The sequence below is a fragment of the Tamandua tetradactyla genome, chromosome 2 (genome assembly GCF_023851605.1).
Source record: "Tamandua tetradactyla isolate mTamTet1 chromosome 2, mTamTet1.pri, whole genome shotgun sequence".
Classification (NCBI taxonomy): Eukaryota; Metazoa; Chordata; class Mammalia; order Pilosa; family Myrmecophagidae; genus Tamandua; species Tamandua tetradactyla.
This window is the reverse complement of record NC_135328.1, coordinates 68,633,904-68,657,495: the sequence shown is the minus strand read 5'-3', so window position 1 is coordinate 68,657,495 and position 23,592 is coordinate 68,633,904. Positions and strand designations below refer to the sequence as shown.

The following is a 23,592-nucleotide window of genomic DNA, read 5'->3' as shown; positions in this document are numbered from 1 at the left end:
CCCCTGGGAGTCATGTCCCACACAGAGAGTCCCCCCTCAGTTTTTTTTTTTTGAAATTAACCCAACATTTAGAAATCATACCATTCTACATATGTAATAAGTAATTCTTAACATCATCACATAGATGCATGATCATCGTTTCTTAGTACATTTGCATCGGTTTAGAAGAACTTGTTTCTAACTCCTGTTGGACTCTGTTACCAATGACATATTCCAAGTTTATTCTCGAATGTCGGTTCACATCAGTGGGACCATACAGTATTTGTCCTTTAGTTTTTGGCTAGACTCACTCAGCATAATGTTCTCTAGGTCCATCCATGTTATTACATGCTTCATAAGTTTATCCTGTCTTAAAGCTGCATAATATTCCATCGTATGTATATACCACAGTTTGTTTAGCCACTCTTCTGTTGATGGAGATTTTGGCTGTTTCCATCTCTTTGCAATTGTAAATAACGCTGCTATAAACATTGGTGTGCAAATGTCCGTTTGTGTCTTTGCCCTTAAGTCCTATGAGTAGATACCTAGCAATGGTATTGCTGGGTCGTATGGCAATTCTATATTCAGCTTTTGGAGGAACCGCCAAACTGCCTTCCACAGTGGTTGCACCCTTTGACATTCCCACCAACAGTGAATAAGTGTGCCTCTTTCTCCGCATCCTCTCCAGCACTTGTCATTTTCTGTTTTGTTGATAATGGCCATTCTGGTGGGTGTGAGATGATATCTCATTGTGGTTTTGATTTGCATTTCTCTAATGGCCAGGGACATTGAGCATCTCTTCATGTGCCTTTTGGCCATTTGTATTTCCTCTTCTGAGAGGTGTCTGTTCAAGTCTTTTTCCCATTTTGTAATTGGGTTGGCTGTCTTTTTGTTGTTGAGTTGAACAATCTCTTTATAAATTCTGGATACTAGACCTTTATCTGATATGTCATTTCCAAATATTGTTTCCCATTGTGTAGGCTGTCTTTCTACTTTCTTGATGAAGTTCTTTGATGCACAAAAGTGTTTAATTTTGAGGAGCTCCCATTTATTTATTTCCTTCTTCAGTGCTCTTGCTTTAGGTTTAAGGTTCATAAAACTGCCTCCAATTGTAAGTTTCATAAGATATCTCCCAACATTTTCCTCTAACTGTTTTATGGTTTTAGACGTAATGTTTAGATCTTTGATCCATTTTGAGTTAACTTTTGAATAGGGTGTGAGATACGGGTCTTCTTTCATTCTTTTGCATATGGATATCCAGTTCTCTAGGCACCATTTATTGAAGAGACTGTTCTGTCCCAGGTGAATTGGCTTGACTGCCTTATCAAAGATCAAATATCCATAGATGAGAGGGTCTATATCTGAGCACTCTATTCTATTCCATTGGTCGATATATCTATCTTTATGCCAATACCATGCTGTTTTGACCACTGTGGCTTCATAATATGCCTTAAAGTCAGGCAGCGCGAGACCTCCAGCTTCGTTTTTTTTCCTCAAGATACTTTTAGCAATTTGGGGTACCCTGCCCTTCCAGATAAATTTGCTTATTGGTTTTTCTATTTCTGAAAAATAAGTTGTTGGGATTTTGATTGGTATTGCATTGAATCTGTAAATCAATTTAGGTAGGATTGACATCTTAACTATATTTAGTCTTCCAATCCATGAACACGGTATGCCCTTCCATCTATTTAGGTCTTCTGTGATTTCTTTTAACAGTTTTTTGTAGTTTTCTTTGTATAGGTTTTTTGTCTCTTTAGTTAAATTTATTCCTAGGTATTTTATTCTTTTAGTTGCAATTGTAAATGGAATTCGTTTCTTGATTTCCCTCTCAGCTTGTTCATTGCTGGTGTATAGAAATGCTACAGATTTTTGAATGTTGATCTTGTAACCTGCTACTTTGCTGTACTCATTTATTAGCTCTAGTAGTTTTGTTGTGAATTTTTCCAGGTTTTTGATGTATAGTATCATATCGTCTGCAAACAGTGATAGTTTTACTTCTTCCTTTCCAATTTTGATGCCTTGTATTTCTTTTTCTTGTCTAATTGCTCTGGCTAGAACCTCCAACACAATGTTGAATAATAGTGGTGATAGTGGACATCCTTGTCTTGTTCCTGATCTTAGGGGGAAAGTTTTCAATTTTTCCCCATTGAGGATGATATTAGCTGTGGGTTTTTCATATATTCCCTCTATCATTTTAAGGAAGTTCCCTTGTATTCCTATCTTTTGAAGTGTTTTCAACAGGAAAGGATGTTGAATCTTGTCGAATGCCTTCTCTGCATCAATTGAGATGATCATGTGATTTTTCTGCTTTGATTTGTTGATATGGTGTATTACATTAATTGATTTTCTTATGTTGAACCATCCTTGCATACCTGGGATGAATCCTACTTGGTCATGATGTATAATTCTTTTAATGTGTTGTTGGATACGATTTGCTAGAATTTTATTGAGGATTTTTGCATCTATATTCATTAGAGAGATTGGTCTGTAGTTTTCTTTTTTTGTAATATGTTTGCCTGGTTTTGGTAGGAGGGTGATGTTGGCTTCATAGAATGAATTAGGTAGTTTTCCCTCCACTTTGATTTTTTTGAAGAGTTTGAGGAGAGTTGGTACTAATTCTTTCTGGAATGTGTGGTAGAATTCACATGTGAAGCCGTCTGGTCCTGGACTTTTCTTTTTCGGAAGCTTTTGAATGACTAATTCAATTTCTTTACTTGTGATTGGTTTGTTGAGGTCATCTATTTCTTCTTGAGTCAAAGTTGGTTGTTCATGTCTTTCCAGGAACCCGTCCATTTCATCTAAATTGTTGTATTTATTAGCGTAAAGTTGTTCATAGTATCCTGTTATTACCTCCTTTATTTCTGTGAGGTCAGTAGTTATGTCTCCTCTTCCATTTCTGATCTTATTTATTTGCATCCTCTCTCTTCTTGTTTTTGTCAATCTTGCTAAGGGCCCATCAATCTTATTGATTTTCTCATAGAACCAACTTCTGGTCTTATTGATTTTCTCTATTGTTTTCATGTTTTCAATTCCATTTATTTCTGCTCTGACCTTTGTTATTTCTTTCCTTTTGCTTGCTTTGGGATTAGTTTGCTGTTCTTTCTCCAGTTCTTCCAAGTGGACAGTTAATTCCTGCATTTTTGCCTTTTCTTCTTTCCTGATATAGGCATTTAGGACAATAAATTTCCCTCTTAGCACTGCCTTTGCTGCGTCCCATAGGTTTTGGTATGTTGTGTTTTCATTTTCATTCGCCTCGAGGTATTTACTAATATCTCTTGGAATTTCTTCTTTGACCCACTCGTTGTTTAAGAGTGTGTTGTTGAGCCTCCATGTATTTGTGAATTTTCTGGAACTCTGCCTATTATTGATTTCCAACTTCATTCCTTTATGATCCGAGAAAGTGCTGTGTATGATTCCAATCTTTTTGAATTTGTTAAGACTTGCTTTGTGACCCAGCATATGGTCTATCTTTGAGAATGATCCATGAGCACTTGAGAAAAAGGTGTATCCTGCTGTTGTGGGATATAATGTCCTATAAATGTCTGTTAAGTCTAGCTCATTTATAGTAATATTAAGATTCTCTATTTCTTTATTGATCCTCTATCTAGATGTTCTGTCCATTGATGAGAGTGGTGAATTGAAGTCTCCAACTATTATGGTATATGTGTCTATTTCCCTTTTCAGTGTTTGCAGTGTATTCCTCACGTATTTTGGGGCATTCTGATTCGGTGCGTAAATATTTATGATTGTTATGTCTTCTTGTTTAATTGTTCCTTTTATTAGTATATAGTGTCCTTCTTTGTCTCTTTTAACTGTTTTACATTTGAAGTCTAATTTGTTGGATATTAGTATAGCTACTCCTGCTCTTTTCTGGTTGTTATTTGCATGAAATATCTTTTCCCAACCTTTCACTTTCAACCTATGTTTATCTTTGGGTCTAAGATGTGTTTCCTGTAGACAGCATATAGAAGGATCCTGTTTTTTAATCCATTATGCCAGTCTATGTCTTTTGATTGGGGAGTTCAGTCCATTAACATTTAGTGTTATTACTGTTTGGATAATATTTTCCTCTACCATTTTGCCTTTTGTATTATATATATCATATCTGACTTTCCTTCTTTCTACACTCTTCTCCATACCTCTCTCTTCTGTCTTTTCGTATCTGACTCTAGTGCTCCCTTTAGTATTTCTTGCAGAGCTGGTCTCTTGGTCACAAATTCTCTCTGTGACTTTTTGTCTGAGAATGTTTTAATTTCTCCCTCATTTTTGAAGGACAATTTTGCTGGATATAGGAGTCTTGGTTGGCAGTTTTTCTCTTTTATTAATATAAATATATCATCCCACTGTCTTCTAGCCTCCATGGTTTCTGCTGAGAAATCTACACATAGTCTTATTGGGTTTCCCTTGTATGTGATGGATTCTTTTTCTCTTGCTGCTTTCAAGATCCTCTCTTTCTCTTTGACCTCTGACATTCTAACTAGTAAGTGTCTTGGAGAATGCCTATTTGGGTCTAATCTCTTTGGGGTGCGCTGCACTTCTTGGATCTGTAATTTTAGGTCTTTCATAAGAGTTTGGAAATTTTCAGTGTTAATTTCTTCCATTAGTTTTTCTCCTTTTCCCTTCTCTTCTCCTTCTGAGACACCCACATCACGTATATTTGTGTGGTTCATATTGTCCTTGAGTTCCCTGATACCCTGTTCAAATTTTTCCATTCTTTTCCCGATAGTTTCTGTTTCTTTTTGGAATTCAGATGTTCCATCCTCCAAATCACTAATTCTATCTTCTGTCTCTTTAAATCTATCATTGTAGGTATCCATTGTTTTTTCCATCTTTTCTACTTTATCCTTCACTTCCATAAGTTTGTGATTTGTTTTTTTCAGTTTTTCTATTTCTTCTTTTTGTCCAGCCCATGTCTTCTTCATGTCCTCCCTCAATTTATCGATTTCATTTTTGAAGAGGTTTTCCATTTCTGTTCGTATATTCAGAATTAGTTGTCTCAGCTCCTGTATCTCATTTGAACTATTGGTTTGTTCCTTTGACTGGGCCATATTTTCAATTTTTGGAGCGTGATCCGTTATCTTCTGCTGGCGTCTGGGCATTTAGTCAGATTTCCTTGGGTGTTGGACCCAACAATTTGGAGGATTTTTCTGTGAAATCTCTGGGTTCTGTTTTTCTTATCCTGCCCAGTAGGTGGCGCTCGTGGCACACGTTTGTCTGCGGGTCCCACTAGTAAAAGGTGCTGTGGGTCCTTTAACTTTGGAAAACTCTCGCCGTCGGAGAGGTTCGCCAGCCCAAGCGGCTTGGAAGAGTGCCAGCCGGCCCGGGGTCCGAACGCGGGGAGTGTCGCCAGCCGCCGCAGCCCGGGAGAGCGCCCGTCCGAATTTCCCAGTCAGCCCGGGGCGCCAAGCATGGCCGGAGGGCGCCAGCCGCCGCGGCCCGCCCGGGAGAGTGCGCCGTTGCTGGGGAGTCACGTGTTTGGAAGGACCCCCCCTGTCACCGTTCTCCGCGGTCTGGGGATTTCCGATCCAATTCTCTCAGCTGGTCCGGGGGGCTGTGCGTGGTGTGGGCGCTAGCCGCCGCGGCTTGAGGGGACCGCCTGTCCAATTCTCCCAGCCGGCCTGGGAAGGGGGAAGGGAGGAACTCCGGCCGCTTGCCGCCCCGCCCGGTGAAGCCCGCGCCCCTCGATGATATCACCGGAGCGGGTTCTATCAGCCAGTCAGCCGTTCCAGGATGGGGTACACTGTCTTTTTGATCTCTGTCGTGGCTCTGGGAGCTGTTCTCAAGGCCATGTTCTTTTAATCCATTTTTGTGGGTGCAGACCTACAAAAAGTGGGACTTTTTTTTTTTTTTTTTTTTTTTTAAAGGAAAGACAGAGAGAAGGAAGGAAGGATAGAAGGAAGGAAGGGAGGAAGAAAGGGAAACATCTTTTTTTAAACATTTTCTTGTTTTATTGTGTTTTGTTTCTCCGTTTTTGTTACATGGGCTGGGGCCGGGAATCGAACCGAGGTCCTCCGGCATAGCAGGCAAGCACTTTGCCCGCTGAGCCACCGCGGCCCGCCCAAAAAGTGGGACTTTTTGATTAGGGTGTTTCAGTTGAGACTTTAATGAAGTCCTTTATAAGAGGATAAAGGACAGAAACTATTTGCTTTTACCAAATAGTGCTTTGAGAAAACAGTGAATGCACTACATGGAAAATGACATGCAGACCTAATTCTAAAGCACTTTTTCTACTATTAAACTATACATTATAAGTCAGAAGTTGTGCACATTATTTTTTCTGAATACAGGGGAAAAATAGAAAAGAAAAAGAAATAGTCTGTTTGATGAACAACAAGAGGATAACATCCCAGAGATGCTAAGAAGGATCCACAGGACCTGAGAGAAAACCGCTGGACCTAGGAGCTGGAAACAGCAACTCTCGGGAGCAAAAGATCAGCAGATGCTGGCCATGTACCTTCCCATGTGACAGAGGAACCCTGGATGCCAGCAGCCTTTCTTTAGAGAAGGTATCTGTTTCCTGATGCTTTAATTGGACATTTTCATGACCTTTGAACTGTAAATTTATAAGCTGATAAATCCCTGTTATAAAAGCCAACCCATTTCTGGTATATTGCATTCCAGCAGCTTTAGCAAACTGAAACAATCTGCTTTTAAAAACATAAAAAGGATGTCATTGTTTTTCATCCCATAATATGTTGAGTGATACACATCATTTTATTAATTTGCCTGGGAAATTACAGATGTCTATTTTTCCATAATTAAGATTTTGTAAATTTTCAAATAAATTATAGTAATAGAGAAATATGTAAATGATCTAATACAGAACAACAAGCTCCTGAATAGATAGAAAGTATGTTATTACTTTTGAATCATAGTATTAGTTCTCTCAAGATTTATTTTCTTACTCAAAAATGACTCATTGTTTTGCTTGCCCACATTCCATGTGCAGGGATATAAAAGAGAAATAGTGCTTGAGCATTGCTGATCACATCTCAAGGCTATCACTTGCTTTTACCAAATAGTGCTTTAAGAAAACATGAATGTATTACATGGAAAATGACATAAAGATCTAATTTGAAAGCACTTTTTCTACAATTAAACTGTACATTATAAGCCAGAAGTTGTGCAAATTATTTTTCTGACACAGGGGAAAAATAGAAAAGAAAAAGAAGTAGTCTGTTTGATGAATAACAGATACCTAACACCCTTCTAGTTTTGCCACACAAAGACCCAATTACCTCCCACATTTCTTAACAGTTTTTACAAACTGCCTGTGTATTCAAGTGGAATAATAATAATTAAAAAAAGACCAAATGAAGAAAAACAAAAGAATTAAGAACAAAGGAATTTGCAGTCCTGATCATTTTAAATGCCTAAATAATGTCATTGTGAAAAAGACAGCATGAAAAGTTCAGTTCTGTTTCATTCTTGGTCTAGGGTAGCATGTACACTGTCCAGCTGTTTGCCAAGCATTTGTTAAAATTAATTATAACATAGCAGCTTTCTCTGTCTAAGTAGACCTCCCGGAAAATATGCTTGGAGTGGAGAAATGCAAATTGGGTTATGAAGTAATTTTGTACTCTAGGGACAGATTTTTTTTTTTCATTTCACATTACTTCATGTTGGAAAAGGTTCATTATTATTTATAAAGGAAAATAAGCCCCAAAGCCAGTCCCTTTCCAACCTCATTGTCATTCTCTGCATTCCAAACACCACTAAATTCCCAAATGAGCAGGCTAATTTATTTCTGTAGAGAGCCGTAAAAGCTGCTTGAGGGTATTACTAACTTAGATGACAGTATTTTATTCAATATAACTCTTATTCTCCAGGAAAAGCATCTTATTTCTCTGTGGCCATTCCTCTGGTGGAAGAGAAATTTGCTTGTCCCCTGTTTATCACACCTAAATTTTGTTTCTTTGAGCACTTAGTCCTTTAATAATGGGGACTACTGAAATGCTTCAGAGAGGGGGTTTAGAAGACAGCTGTTATCCTACTTGCCATTTTACGAGTTTAGTATGGTCCTGAAAATGTTGTAGTTTTCAAATGCATTTGATAAGTAGATGACTAAATGGTATGTATAATAAAATATGCTGTAATATGCTATTTTGCAATTAATCTAAACATTGTTATCTATTTACTTATTTTTAAATCCACAAGGTAAAAGTTTGCTTACAATGAAGCTAACAAAAATAACACATTATTTACGTCTCTCTGGTGGGGCAGCCACCCTTTCCCCCACCCCCAATCATGACTCCGAACCAACATAAGGCAAGGTAATTCTTCTGGTATAACTAGTTAACTTGTGTGAGATGAATTTATCTTGTCTATAGGGACCTAAGACTAGCAGCAGAGCCAGTGGGTTGAAGATATAGGATGTTTTCCATCACCATGTAAGAACTTCTCTACAGAGCTACATCAAAATGACTATAATAAAGTTCCCTGTCATGTGAGGTGTTCAGGGGTAGACTAGTTGTGCCAAAGAGACCATTCAGACATTAGTTCTAATCCTGACCGTCATGCCTATTGACTACTTTAAGTGTATATTTCCTTCTCATCACATCTTGGATCCTGCAGACTAAAGAGAATTTACAAAGTGAAGCCTCTATGTGTAAGATGGGAATAGAAACTTATATTTCCCCTTCTGATTCCTCTCCATGCAGAGAAGATGTCTATGAAAGCTGTCAAAAGGGAAAGCTTCCTGAGATTTTATAAAACTTGAAATTGGAAAGGAATAAAATTAAATTAAAAAGTAAGCTTTTAAAATTATGAGTTTAATTTTGTTTTAGTTTGTTAAAGCTGGGGGAATGTAATATATCAGAAAAGGAATGGCTTTTAAAAAGGGGAGTTTTATTAAGTTGCAAGTTTACAATTCTAAGGCCTTGAAAATATCCAAACTAAGTCATCCAGGGAGATACCTTGATTCAAGAAAGGCCAGGGGTCCAGAGCACCTCTGTCAGCTGGAAAGGCACATGGCAACTTCTGCTAGCTTCCTCTTGTCATTTCATAAGTCTTACCCTGGGGTGTTTTCTTTCTGCATCTCCAGAGGTCTCTGTCTATATGGATTCTTTCAGCACTAAAGCTTTTTCTGAAATGGTTCCCTCTTAAAGTGCTCCAATAACAACTCCACCTTGAACGGGTGGAGACACATCTCCATGGAAACCACCTAATCAAGTTACCACCCATAATTGGGTGGTACCACATCTCCATGAAAACAATAAAAAAGCTCCCACCCGGCAATATTGAATGAGGATTAAAGAACATAGCTTTTCTGGGGTACATAATAGCTTCAAACCAGCACACAGTCCAACTCTTACTTCTGTGTACTCCTTTTGTTTTAAAGGACTAAGATGAATAAAAACATCTAATTTTGCAAGATTATTCACTTTTCAATAATTGGGTGGAGATGTGGCATATTCTTTCCTGCCTCTCTCCTCTCCTTATCTTCCCCCACCCCACCTTTAGGAAATTAACACAATCAGGGAAGTATTAATTAAAGGAAACACTAGTGAAAAAATTTTAATTTATTAGATAGCCAAGACCCATTTAAAGTTTTACTTCCCTTGACACTTTTCTGGTCTAGTTCAATCCATTGGGCTTTTCCCTACTCTAATCTAGAAATTTTTCCTTCAGTATTTGTTTAGCTACTGTCCTATGCTAAAGATGGTTATATTTTTACCAATGTGTCTTCTGTCTCCCTAAAATTATATTCATTTTAGGCTCTAAGGAAGAGAGGTATAAAGTCAAAGATGGGACCTCTAGTCTAATGTAACTTGTAAAACATGTAAATCCTTTAGCCCCTAACCAACCAATGCAGAACACAAAATCTAACACATTAATGCTCATAAATACCCATTATAGGTGGTTTGAAAGTGTCACTGTAATACCGAATACAGGGCTTTCTATATAACAAGTGAATCAGTAGGTATACTTTAAGTTTAATTTAATTTTATGGGTAGATAATAAATTCATGTCTTAAAAAGTAAGAATGATACAAAAATGAATATACTGTGAAGTCTGGCTCCTACCCTTATCTTTCTTATTTCTCCTATTCTTTGTAGGAAATCCTCCCCCCTTTTTTTAAGGTGCAGAAGTTTTTATTGGCCACCCATTCCCCAAATGGTACCCTGCTATCAGCTGCCTCAGAGCCCCAGAACTTTGGTGTTATTGGTCTCAGATACCACTTTGCCATTCACGATCCTGCGCGTGGTGGTGTTGTGGATGGTTTGCATGGAGTTGGCTGCTGTCCAGGGTGTCACTGAGATTAAAATCCTCCCCATCTTCTAGCAGGTGGTGGTAGGTGGCAGTTTTCCTCTAGCTTGACCTTGATGTTCAGCAGGGCCTTGTACTCCTGGTCCTGGTGCTGCCTCTCTTCCCGGTTCTGTGCCAGCTTTGATTCCAGGTGCAGCAGGACTCTACTGAGCTGCTCCATCTGCAGGGTATAGCAGGGCTTCCACCTCCTGCAGGCTGTTCTCCAAGCTGTCCTTCAGATTTCTCATGGAGTCCAGGTAGATTTCTAAGGAGTGGACAGTAGATCTCAGCTCCATGAATGTCATCTCTGTAGCTCCTATCTCAGCAGACTGAGAGGTGACCATTGTGGTGTTCTCTTCAATCTGCTAAGACCAGTACTTATCCAGCTTCTCTTGGTTCTTCTGAAACAACTCATCATACTGGGCCTGGATGTCTGCCATGACCTTGCTGAGGTCCTGAGACTTGGGGACATCCACCTCCATGGTCAGACGAGAGCTGGCAATCTGGGTTTGTAGACCCTTTACTTCCTCCTCATGGTTCTTCATGAAGAACAGTTCCTCCTTGAGAGTCTCAACCACCATCTCTAGCTGCAGCTGAATAACATTGGTGTCATCAGTGACTTTGCAAAGCTCATGGATGTTGCTGTACACCGACTGGCGCTTTGACAGCTTAATCTCATACTGACTCTGAAGTCATCCGCAGCCAGCCTGGCATTGTCAGTTTGCAGAAGGATGCAGACATTGCCCACAGAATTTTCAAAGATCTGGGCCCTCAATTCCTCAGTTGTCTTTAGTTACTGGCTTCAGTCACTCATCTGGGGTCCCTTCTTTTTCAAGTGTTCCCAAATTTTGCCATCCAGTCTCTGATTCCCTGTGTCCAGGAGGCCAGGTTGTTATTCAGGGCTTCCATGGTCTCCTCCTCACATTGGATGCCCTCCAGTCACCAGCCAGGGTCCCAGACCCTAGGCTGCTCACAGAGCTATGGGACTAGGACAGGGAGATCTGGGAACCTGTCCTAGTCACCAGCCAGGCTTCCAGACCCTAGGCTGCTCACAGAGCTATGGGACTAGGAGAAGGATATCTCAGTGCCCCCAAAGATGCTGACCATGCTGCTGGCTAGCTAGACCTGGTGGCTGGCAGCTGGACAGAGCCCAGAGATGAATAGTTGGTAGAGAAGGTGGTGGAGCAGGTGGTGAAGCTCATGCTGTCTGAGGAGGAAGGAGAAAGGCTGGGACTCAGGATATGGCTTCAGGAAATCACTTTTATTCATGTGCTGTGTATCGCTATTAATCTTTTATGTAAATGTGAACAAGTATTAATATGTATTAATATTATCCTCCTTTCTTAAACAGACGTCTCATACTGTGTTCCTGATTCTGAACTTTTTTCATTCAACGATCTGTGCTCTTTTCATATCAATGCATAGAAAGCATCTTCATTCTTAAAGGCTGCAGAGTTTTCCATGCTGTGGCTGAGTTATGATTATGTAACCAATTCCGCCCCCCCCCCCGCTTTTTTTTTTTAACATGGGCAGGCCAAGCCCAGGAATCATGCCCAGGTCTCCAGCATGGCAGGCAAGAACTCTGCCTGCTAAGCCACTGTGGCCTGCCCAACCAATTCCCTTTTGAAGGACACATGAGTTGCTTCCATGTTGTTGTTATTATAAACAATTCTGTAATGAATAACTGTGTGCATGATTTCCTAAGTGCACAGGTATATCCCTAAAATAGATTCACAGAAGTAGGATTGCTAAGGATAAATTCATGTATAATTTTAATAGACGTTCTCAAATTCCCCTCCATAGGGGTTGTGTCATTTTCACACTCACCAATAATGTATGTACTCCATAATCCCCTATAGATTCATGAACTAAATGTTTATTAGTCTTTTGGATTTTTGAAAATTTGATAGATGAGAAATGGTATCTCAGTGTGGTACTGTTTTGCCATTACCTTTATTGTGTCTGCAATTGAAATATTTTCATACATTTTAAGAACATTGTATTTTCTTTTTTTCTGTTTTATACTTTGCTCATTTTTTTCTATTGGGTTGTTAGTCTTTGTCTTTTTTATTTCTAGCAACTTCCTACATATGATGGAGATTAGCCCTCTGTTGATACAGTGAGTTGTAGATAGTTTCCAGCTCTTTTGTTTTTGTCTTTTGATTTTGGCATGTCATTTTTAGTAGTGTTTTTATTTAGTTTTATGACATCTGAATTGTAAGTCAGAGTTGAAAAGCCCTTAATAAAAAAAATCTCCCATATTTTCCTCTTATTCTTTTGTGTTTCATTTTTTAAAAAGTAGGTGTTTTATCCATTTGGAGTTTATTCTGGTATGTGGTATGAAATAGGCATCAACTTCATCTTTTCTTCCCCCAGAGGGTTACCCAGCAGTCATCAGTAAATATGGATTGATTATCAAAATCTTTGATCACATTAATGTCCAATCCAATAGATTGATTTAGTCAATTCAGGAACAACTGATAAAATCAGCAAAAACAGAAACAAACAAAAAACAAAATCAACAGGTCCTTTGAGTTTATCCTTCACCCTTATTTAATCTTCGTGAAATTATTTGAGAAGAGTTCTCTTAAAACTAGGTCATATCTATGACATGCCTGGCACTGTGCTAGGTATTCATGTGTGTTACCTATAATCCATCACCTGTCCAAGTGAGTGTTATTAACCTTACATACCAATGAGGAAACAGCCTCAGAGGGGTGAAGTGGTTTACTTAGAACCCAAAGATTGAAAGTGTTGTTTGAATCTATGTAGGAGAGTTACAAAGTCCAGGGTCCTTAGAGTTTCAGAAGACAATGAGCTACATTGTCTAGGATATATGCAAAGAAAATAAGGACATCTGAAAGAAAAATAACGTATTTGTTAGACTCATGCAAAACCACAACCAGCCTTACTTTTGGCTACCATCCTTTTCCATGTTATTATTAGATTATGAAACCAAAAGTGCCCATATACAAAGGACACTATAGTCCCTCACAAAAAGTAATTTCCCTTATATAGAAAAGAAAGACCAAGAGTTTAAGTGTGTCACATACCTTTCAGGCTTCCTGAAGGACCTGTATTATTTTATCGATTTTATAGGACCTATATTATTTAGCTGTGATGTCTTCATTAAAACTGAAGACCTTGTTTATGCAATAGTGAAAGAATTTTTATATCACCACGAGTGGGCGATTTAAGAAAAAACATTGCCTGATTTGAGAGTTGTTTTAATTTCTGAGGTGCTGAAAAAAGTGTCATACAATGGATTGACTTAACAGCAGGAAATTATTGGCTTTTAGTTTCAGAGGCTAGAAGGCTTACTGACTCCCAGGGGTCTTATTTCTGGCAGGCTGGCAAGTTTGGGGTTTCTTTGGCTTTTCTGTCATATGGCTGTACACATTGTGGCATGTTCTCCTTTTTCTTCTGGGTTCCAGAAGCAGCTTCTGGCTGCTTCCTGTTGCTTCTCTTTCCATCTGACTTTCATTATTCTTATAAAGGACTCCAGTAATTCAGATTAAAGCCCAATTTAATTCATTTGAGTCACGCCTTAACTGGAGTAACACCTTGAAGAGATCTTTTTTACAATGTGGACCAAGAAAATGTCCAAATTGGTACACACCTCAATCCAACGTAAGAGTGAATATGAAAAGTGAAAATATTCGTATTGGCCAGATGACTTTATTACACTTGTAATAGAAAGGAATGCAAAAGGAGTTATATGTAAAATTCTCATTATGTATAATCCAGTTTTCAGAATTTAAGTTCAAAGAAAGGTATTTGTTGGATTTTTTAATGTAGGGTTCAATTTTGGACATAAAACAAACCCAAATTCTCAGTTTTGTGTATCAGTGTCAGTGCTCTGTTTGTTTCTTTCTTTGATGAGTGAATTGTTCATGTAATTAAAAAATGCAGAAAGCTATGTATTTGTATAAGAGTAAAATAAAAGTGTATATTTTAAAAGTTATCATTAGTCCCCTAAGTCTCTAAATAGTATTATGAAGAGAGGGGTGTCTGAGGCCCACCCATAAGGCTATTGCAGGAAGAGAGTGGGGTTACATGTGGTGGTGAACACAGGCAGGGGACTCTGATCCTTGGGCTCTGTGTTGACTCTATCTGTGGCTCTGTAAAGCTGTCTATGACTTCTTTGTTGCCCAGGCCAGGAAATGGCTGCATAATTGGGTGGAGGACTGAGCTCTTAGCTAGGCCCAGTTAGTTGTGAGCAATACAACCAAATATCCCAGAGGACAAAAATAGAATCTTGAGTGATGTACAGAATGAGTTGGTTGTTTCAGATGTTTTAGGATGTTAAATCTGAGTATGCTTTTGCAGTCCAGTCTACTGATAGAGAGACAGTCACTTCTGCTTGAGATTAATGTGAAATTGTGCACTTTTAAAATATTTATTAACAGTATCTTTTTGCAACTTGTTTTTCTCCCCCTTGACATTATGCATTTGTGATTTATTCAAGGTACTATTACATATTGTTTGAGGGTATATAAAGGTTAGTAAAATGAGAAAAATGCATGGACCAGATACACACCAACTTCAGGAATTGGATTACCTCTGGGAAAGGGGAATGGGGGAAGAGGAGGGTGGGGAGTGTGGGAGGGGAACTTTAAATCTGGATAGGTGGTGGCACTATTCTCTGTACTTTCTATATATTTGAAATAATTCATATTTGTTTTGTAAAGATTCTCTGTTGTGGACTGGGGACATGGAAGATTAGTGGGACACACCCAGTATTGAAGAAAGGGTAGAAGAGCCATGGGCCAGGTAAGCAGAAAGAGGGAAAAAGAGGTGAGTCATTTCAGGTACCCGAAAGATGCAGAGGTTTCTGTGAGTGACCAGGACCAGAGTTCCTCAGTGAACAAAGAAATGAGGAAAAATCTGGAGGTATTGCCTGACATAAGTGGGAAAGAATGGTGCTGCTGCAGAAAAGGCAAAAGGACGTGTCACAGTTCCAGGTCCCAGCTCTTCTCAGGATTTCTGTCCCATGTTGCCAGGGAGATTTACACCCCTGGGACTCATGTCCCACATAGGAGGAAGGGCAGTGAGTTCACCTCCAGATTGTCTTAGAGAGAGAGGCCACGTTTGAGCAATGAAAGAGATTCTCTGGAGTGACTCTTAGACCTAATTGTAAGTAGGCTTAGCCTATCCTCTGCAGGTATAAGTTTCATAGGGGCGAATCCCAAGATCAACTGCTCAGCCTATTGATTTGGTTGTCCCTACTTGCGAGAATATGCTTGCAAGAATATCAGAAATTCTCTAAATGGGGAAGTTGAATATTTCCTCCTTTCTCCCAAGTCTCCCAAGGGGACCTTGCAAATACTTCTTTATTCACAGCCCACATAACTCTGGGATATATCCACATAACCTGGACAAACCAACAAAATCTCATGCCCTATTCAAGATTCCATGGACTTATTGTATTAACTAAAATGACCATACAAGTTAAATTAAGAAATGCACTACCCAAAAGATAAGTTTTACACTAGATAAACATGTCTCCCTTTAGTCTCACACAGAAGTTGAAGTTTTAAAATATGGACGATATCACCCTTTACCCTGTATTCTAATATACCTGAGTGCTATTCAGATCAATTTCATTCATATCTCTACTTGGAGTCTGCTCAGTTTTTCACCTTTTTAAAACAGTTCCTGTATGGGGTACTGCTGACTTTCATAGATTCAGAGTTCTGAGTCTCAGGTGTCACATAAATACCCAAAGTTTCTGGGAATGACCAAGTTATATACAAACAACTCAGTATCTTAGAATTTAGAATTAACAGTTATACCTCCTGAATATATGTGACTGCTGTAAGAGCTTACAATCCAGGACCCTTTGCAATAGGCCCCAATCTGTTAACATGTTCTCGACTTCAGTTCACTGAGCTTTTACATCATAGTCAGTCCATATGATTGAGACATGATAGTATTTATCTTTTTCTTGCTGACATTTCCTTCAACATATAGTCCTTAATGTTCATTCACCTAGTGTGTGCTTCACACCTTCATTCCTTCCTGCAGCTCACTGCTCATTAGTCCATTGTGTGTATACACCATGGTTCCCCCTTCCATTTCTCAGTTGTACCCTTACACCACTCCCATCTGTTGTGAATCAAGAACACTGCCACCATAAACACCAGTGTGCAATTGTCCATTCCTGTCCCCACTCTCAGTTCCTCTAGTTATATATTGAGCAATGGAGTTTCAGGATCATATGGCAACCCCACCTCAGCCTCCTGTTTACCACCACACTGCCCTCCAAGGGGCTGCACTGCTCAGTTTCTCTACCAACAGTGAATAGGTACATCTCTTTCTGCACATTTTCTCTAGCACTTGTTTCTCTCTGTTCATTTTTAAACAGTTTTATCCACATATCATACAATCTAGCCTAAGTGTACAGACATGCCTTCACTACCATACTCTTATCTGAAGATATTTCTTTTTCTTCCACGAAGACTCCATATCCCTTTCCCAATCTCCCCTCTTGTTGACATTTAGTTTTGGCATAGTGCCTTTGTTACATTCAGTGGAAGCATAGTACAATGTTATTGTTGACTATCGACCCTAGCTTGCATTGATTGTACTTTTTCCCATATACCATTTATTCTCAACACCCTGCAATATTGACATTCATTTGTTCTCCCTCATGTAAAAATGTTTTTTTTATTTGTACATTTAATCACCATCATTGTCCACTCTAGGCATTCCTAAATTATACTGTCTCAGTCTTTATCCTTAAAATCATATGAAACCAGAAGGAAATTATTGTATTCACATTCAGCTTCATTCAGTAATTATATTTATTGTGCTACAACCAGGTAGTATTTTGCTATCCTTTGCTGAATTTTACGAGTTGTATTCCTTCAGCACCAATTGCCCAATCTCTACCCTATTTCTGTCTCCTGATAACCTGTGTTATTAACTTTAATTCTCAAAGTTTACTCATTAATTTTAGTTCATATTAGTGAGGCCACACATTATTTGTCCTTTTGTTTCTAGATAATTTCACTCAGCATAATATCCTCATGGTTCATCCACATTGTTAAATGCTTCATGACTTTATTCTGTCTTACAGCTGCATAATATTCCATTGTATGTATATATCACAGCTTGTTTAGCCACTCATGCGTGTATGAACATTTGGGCTGTGTCCATCTCTTGGTAATCATAAATAATGCTGCTATAAACATTGGTGTGCAAATGTCCATTTGTGTCCTTGCCCTCAGGTCCTCTGAATATATGTTTAGTAATGGGATTGCTGGATCATATGGCGATTCTATACTTAGCTTCCTGAGGATCCACCAAACTGCCTTTGAGAGCCATTGTACCATTTGAAATTCCGACCAACAGTAGATAAATGTGCCTCTTTCTACACATCCTCTCCAGTACTTGTCATTTTCTGTTTTTTTCTTTTAATAATGGCCATTCTAGTGGGTATCAGATGATATTTCATTGTGGTTTTGATTTGCACTTCCCTAATAGCCAGTGAAGTTAAGCATCTTTTCATGTGCCTTTTAGCCATTTGTATTTTCTCCTCTGAGGAGTGTCTGTTCAGGCCTTTTGACCATTTTTTAAATTGGGTTGTTTGTCTTTTTGTTGTTGAGTTGAAGAATCTCTTTACATATTCTAGGTACTAAAACCTTATCTGATATGTGTTTCAAAATATTGGCTCCCATTGCATAAGCTGCCTTTTTACTTTCTTGACAAAGTTCTTTGATGCATAAAACTGTTTTATTTTGAGGAGTTCCCATTTATCTATTTCTTTTTTTAATGCTCATGCTTTAGGTATAAGGTCTAGGAAACCACCTTCAGTTACAAGATTTATAAGATATTTCCCTACATTTTCTCCCAAAAGTTTTACAGTCTTAGCTCTAATGTTTAGGGCTTTGATCCATTTTAAGTAATTTTTGTATAAGGTGTGAGATATGAATCCTCTTTCATTCTTTTGCACATGGATATCAAGTTCTCTGAGCACTATTTATTGAAGAGGCCACTCTGTCCCAGGTTGGTTGGCTTGACCACCTTATCAAAGATCAATTATCCATAGATTAGAGGGTCTATATCTGAATACTCTGTTCAATTTCATTGGTCAGTTTATCTATCTTTATGCCAGTACGATGCTGTTTTGACCATCATAGCTTTGTAATATGCTTTAAAGTCAGGTAGTGTGCAGCCTCTCACTTCATTTTTCTTTCTCAAGATATTTTTAGCTATTCAGGTCACACTTCCCTTCCAAATAAATTTGGTTATTGTTTTTTCTATTTCTGCAAGGTAAGTTATTGGGATTTTAATTCATATTGCATTGATTCTATTAAATCAATTTGGGTAGAATTGACATCTTAACTATATTTAGTCTTTCAATCCATGAACATAACCTTCCATTTATTTAGGTCTTTCATGATATCTTGCAGCAATTTCTTATCATTTCTGTGTATAGGTCTTTTGTATCCTTAGTTAAATTTATTCCTAAATATTTGATTCTTTTGTTTGCTATTGTAAATAGATTTTTTTTTCTTGATTTTCCCCCCATATTGCTCATTACTAGTGCATAGAAACACAGCTGATATTTATGTGTTGATTTTCCACCCTGCCACTTTTCTGTACTCATTTATTAGCTCTAGTAGCTTTGCTGTAGACTTTTTGGGATTTTTGATATATGGTCTCATCTGTAAACAGTGAGAGTTTTGTTTCTTCCTTTATAATTTGAATAACTTTTATTTCTTTTTCTTGTCTAATTGCTCTGACTAGAACTTCTAGCACAATGTTGAATAACAGTGGTGACAGTGGGCATCCTTGTCTTTTTCCTGATCTTAGAGGAAAAGCTGTGACTTTTTCATATATTACCTTTATCATGTTGAAGAAGTTCCTTTCTATTCTTATCTTTTCCAGTGTTTTCATCAAGAAAGGATGTTAAATTTTATCAAATGTCTTTTCAGTATCAATTGAGATGATCATTTTTTTCTGCTTTTTTTTTGTTGATATGGTGTATTACATTAATTGATTTTCTTATGTTGAACCATCCTTGCATACCTGGAATAAATCCCACTTGGTCATGGTGTATAATTCGTTTAATATGTCACTGGATTCAATTTATAAGTATTTTGTTCAGGATTTTTGCATCCATATTCATTAGAGAGATTGGTCTGTAATTTTATTTTCTTGTAGTGTCTTTTTCTGGCTTAGGTATTAGGATGATGTTGACTTCATAGAATGAGTTAAGTAGCTTTGCCTCCTCTTCAATTTTTTTGAAGAGTTTGAGCAGGATTGCTACTAATTATTTCTTGAATGCTTGGTAGAATTCACATGTGAAGCCATCTGGTCCTGGACTTTTCTTTTTTAGGAGCTTCTTGATGTCTGGTTCAATCTCTTTACTTGTGATTGGTTTGTTGAATTCATCTGTTTCTTCTCAAGTAAATGTTGGTTGTTCATACCGCTCTAGGAAGTTGTCCAATTCATCTACATTTGTCTAGTTTATTAGCATATAGTAGCTCATACTATCCTCTCATTACCTCCTTTATTTCTGCAGGATTAGTGGTTATGTCTCCTCTTGCATTTCTGACTTTATTTATTTGCATCCTCTTTCTTTTTGTTTTTGTGAACCTAGCTAAGGGTCCATTGATTTTTTTTTTTTTTTTACATGGGCAGGCACCGGAATCGAACCCGGGTCCTCAGGCATGGCAGGCAGGCATTCTTACCTGCTGAGCCACCGTGGCACACCCGGGTCCATTGATTTTACTGATTTTCTCAAAGAACCGAATTGGTTTTCTCAATTGTTTTCAATTTCATATATTTCTGCCCTTATCATTGTTATTTCTTTCCTTTTGTTTCTTTTAAGGTTTGTTTGCTGTTCTTTCTCTAGTTCTTCCAAGTAAACAGTTAATTCCTCAATTTTTACTCTTTCTTCTTTTTCAATATAGGCATTTAAAACAATAAATTTCCCTCTTAGCACTGCCTTTGCTGCAGCTCCCAAATTTTGATATGTTGTGTTTTCATTTTCCTTTGTCTCAATATACTTACCGATTTCTTTTGCAATTTCTTCCTTGACCCACTGGTTGTTTAAGAATGTGTTGTTTTTCAGTAGAAGAATGCTTGCCTTCCATGCAGGAGACCCAGGTTTGATTCCCAGACTGTGCACCCCTCCAAAAAAAAAAAAAAACCACAAAAAATAGTTCGTTGTGTATTATTCCTGCAAAGGATAGGCTAAGCCTACTTAAATTAGGCCTAAGCGTCACCCCCAGAGAACTTCTTTTGTTGCGTAGATGTGGCCTCTTTCTCTAAGCCAACATGGCAGGTGAACTCACTGTTCTCCCCACCCCCCTCCATGGGACATGGGGGTGTGAATCTCCCTGGCAACATAGGACAGAAGTCCTGGGTGAGCTGGGACCTGGCATCAAGGGATTCAGAAAACCTTCTTGACCAAAAGGGGGAAGAGAGAAATGAGAAAAAATAAAGTGTCAGTGGCAGAGAGATTTCAAACAGAGTCGAGAGGTTATCATGGAGGTTATTCTTATGCATTATATAGATATCCCTTTTCAGTTTATGGTGTATTGAAGTGACTGGAGGGAAGTAACTGAAACTGTAGAGCTGTGTTCTAGTAGCCTTGTTTCTTGAAGATGATTGTATGAAGATATAACATTTACAATGTCACTGTATGATTATGAAAACCTTGTATCTGAAGCTCCCTTTATCTAGGGTATGGACAGATGAGTAAAAAATATGGATAAAAAAACAAATAATGGGGGAACAAAGGTTAAGATATGTTGGGTAGATGGAAATACTAGTGGTCAGTGAGAGTAAGGGGTAAGGAGTATAGTGTGTATGAATTTTTTCTTTTTATTTCTTTTTCTAGAGTGATGCAAATGTTCTAAAAAATGATCATGGTAATGAATAAACAGTTATGTGATGATATTGTAAGCCAATGACCATACAACATGTATGGAATGTTTGTATGTTAAGAATATTTGTGTTTGTATGTTTATCAATAGAAATATTTTTAAAAGAAATTTTTTAAAAAGTGTGTTATTTAGCCTCTATATATTTGTGAATTTTCTGACCTTCTGCCTGTTATTGATTTCCAACTTCATTCAATTATGATCCGAGAAAGTGTTTCATTTGATTTCAGTCTTTTTAAACTTATTGAGACTAGATTTGTGACCCAGCATATGGTCTGTCCTTGAGAATGATCTATAAGCACTTGAGAAAAATGTGTATCCTGCTGTTGTGGAGTATAATGTTCTGTAAATGTCTGTTAAATCTAGTTCATTTATTGCATTATTCCAATTCTCTATGTCTTTATTGATCCTCTGTCTAGATGTTCCATCCACTGATGAAACTGGAGAACTGAAGTCTTCAGCTAGTATGGTAAAGGTATCTATTTCTGCCTTCAGTGTTGTCAGTGTTTGCCTTGTGTACTTTGGAGCACTCTGGTTCAGTGCATAAATATTTATGATTGTTATGTCTTCTTGAATTGTTCCTTTTATTATTAGTGTCCTTCTGTGTCTCTTTTAATTGTTTTACATTTGAAATCTAATTTGTTGGATATTATTATAGTTACTCCTGCTCTTTTCTGATTGTTGTTTGCATGAAATATCTTTTCCAAACTTTTCACTTTCAACCTATTTTTGTCCTTGGTCTAAAATGAGTCTCCTCATTTTAGCATATAGATGGGTCCTATTTTTAAATTCATTCTGCCAGTCTATGTCTTTTGATTGGGGAGTTTAATCCATTAACATTTAATGTTATTAGTGTAAAGGCAGTACTTTCTTCTACTATTTTGTCTTTTTGTATTTTATATGTCATATCTAATTTTTTTTTTCTTTTTACCTTTACTGATATCCTTCATTTCTATACTCTTCTACAGACCTCTCTCTCCTGCCTTTTTCTATCTGCCTGTAGTTCTCCCTTTAGTATTCCTTGTGGAGTGGATCTCTTAGTCACAGATTCTCTCAGTGATTGTTTGTCTGAAAATATTTTAATCTCTTCCTCTATTTGAAGGACAGTTTTGCCAGATAGAGATTTCTTCATTGGCAAAGTTTTTTTTCTTTTAGAATCTTAAATATATCATACCACTGCCTTCTTGCCTCCATGATTTCTGCTGAGAAATCCACACATAGTCTTATTTGGCTTCCCTTGTTTGTGATGAATTGCTTTCCCCTCGCTGCTTTCAAAATTCTCTCTTACTCTTTGACATCTGACAAGCTAATCAGTATGTGTCTTGGAGTGTATCTATTTTGATCTATTCTGTTTGGGGTATGCTGCACTTCTTGGATCTGTAATTCTATGTCTTTCATAAGAGATGGGAAATTTTCAGTGATTATTTTCTCCTTTATTCTTCATCTTCCTTTTGGGACACCTACAACATGTATGTTTGTGCGCTTCATATTGTCACTCGAATTCCTGAGACCCTGCTCATATTTTTTCATTTTTTCCCCTATATTTTCTTTTGTGTGTCAGATTTCAAATGTCCAGTCCTCTAGTTCATTAATCTTTTCTTCTGACTCTTCAAATCTATTGTAGGATTTCCATTGTATTTTCCATCTCATCTGTTGTGCCTTTCATTCCCATAAGTTCTGATTTTTTTTGAACTTTCGAGTTCTTTTTGTTCACTCAATGTCTTCTTTATATCCTCCCTCAACTTGCTGGTTTGATTTTTAATGAGATTTTCCATGTCTTTTTGAACATTCTGAATTAGTTGTCTCAACTCCTGTATGTCATTTGAAATGTTTGTTCCTTTGACTGGGTCATATCTCCACTCTTCCTAGTATGGCTCATTTTTTCTGTTGTGTAGGCATTTGATTTCCTTAATTAGTTTATTTTGGAGGTTGTTTTCGCTCTTTCACCTAGGATTTTCTTGTTGGATGGCTTTGTTCTCTACCTGTTCCTTGACATTCAGTTCAACTTATCCTAGACCTCTAGCATAGGTTCTGTTTAATCAGAATTTTTCAGTTCTTGTTTTTCTGTTTCTTGCCCTGCCTATATGAAGGCTATTTTTTTTTTTTTGAGGGTCTCCTCATATATTATAGACCACAGTCAGGTCTTCACAGACCAGTCTGGCCCACATCTCATGAGGAAGAGTCACCAGCAACCGTTTTCCCCAAAAGTGAGACCCGGCAGGTTGACAGACTTTCCTATGAAGTCTCTAGACTCTGTGCTTTCCCTATCCTTCCCAGCACGTGTTGCTCGTCTTCCTGTGGCTTCCCACCAGTGCAAAGTGATGTGGTGCCTTTAACTTCAACAGACTCTCCCTGCTGGGGGCATAGTTGAGACAAAGGTGAGGTTGTAGGTTGGCATCAATTGCTTCAGTTTCCAGTATCTGGAGCCTGATTCCTTGAAGAAGGGATTCTACTTGAGCTGGACCCC

General features: G+C 37.9%; 1 long non-coding RNA gene across 2 annotated transcripts in view; it reads left to right on the top strand.

Annotated features, from left to right (window-relative positions):
* LOC143673457 (uncharacterized) overlaps window positions 1-23,592 on the top strand; it is a 102,846-nt gene that overhangs the window by 12,094 nt on the left and 67,160 nt on the right. The window contains exons 2-3 of one of the 2 annotated variants that reach the window (XR_013170375.1): window positions 14,919-15,000; window positions 21,545-21,600. This is a non-coding gene — a long non-coding RNA (uncharacterized LOC143673457). The remainder of the gene's footprint in view (window positions 1-14,918; window positions 15,001-21,544; window positions 21,601-23,592) is intronic. The other variant, XR_013170376.1, reaches the window with a different exon arrangement.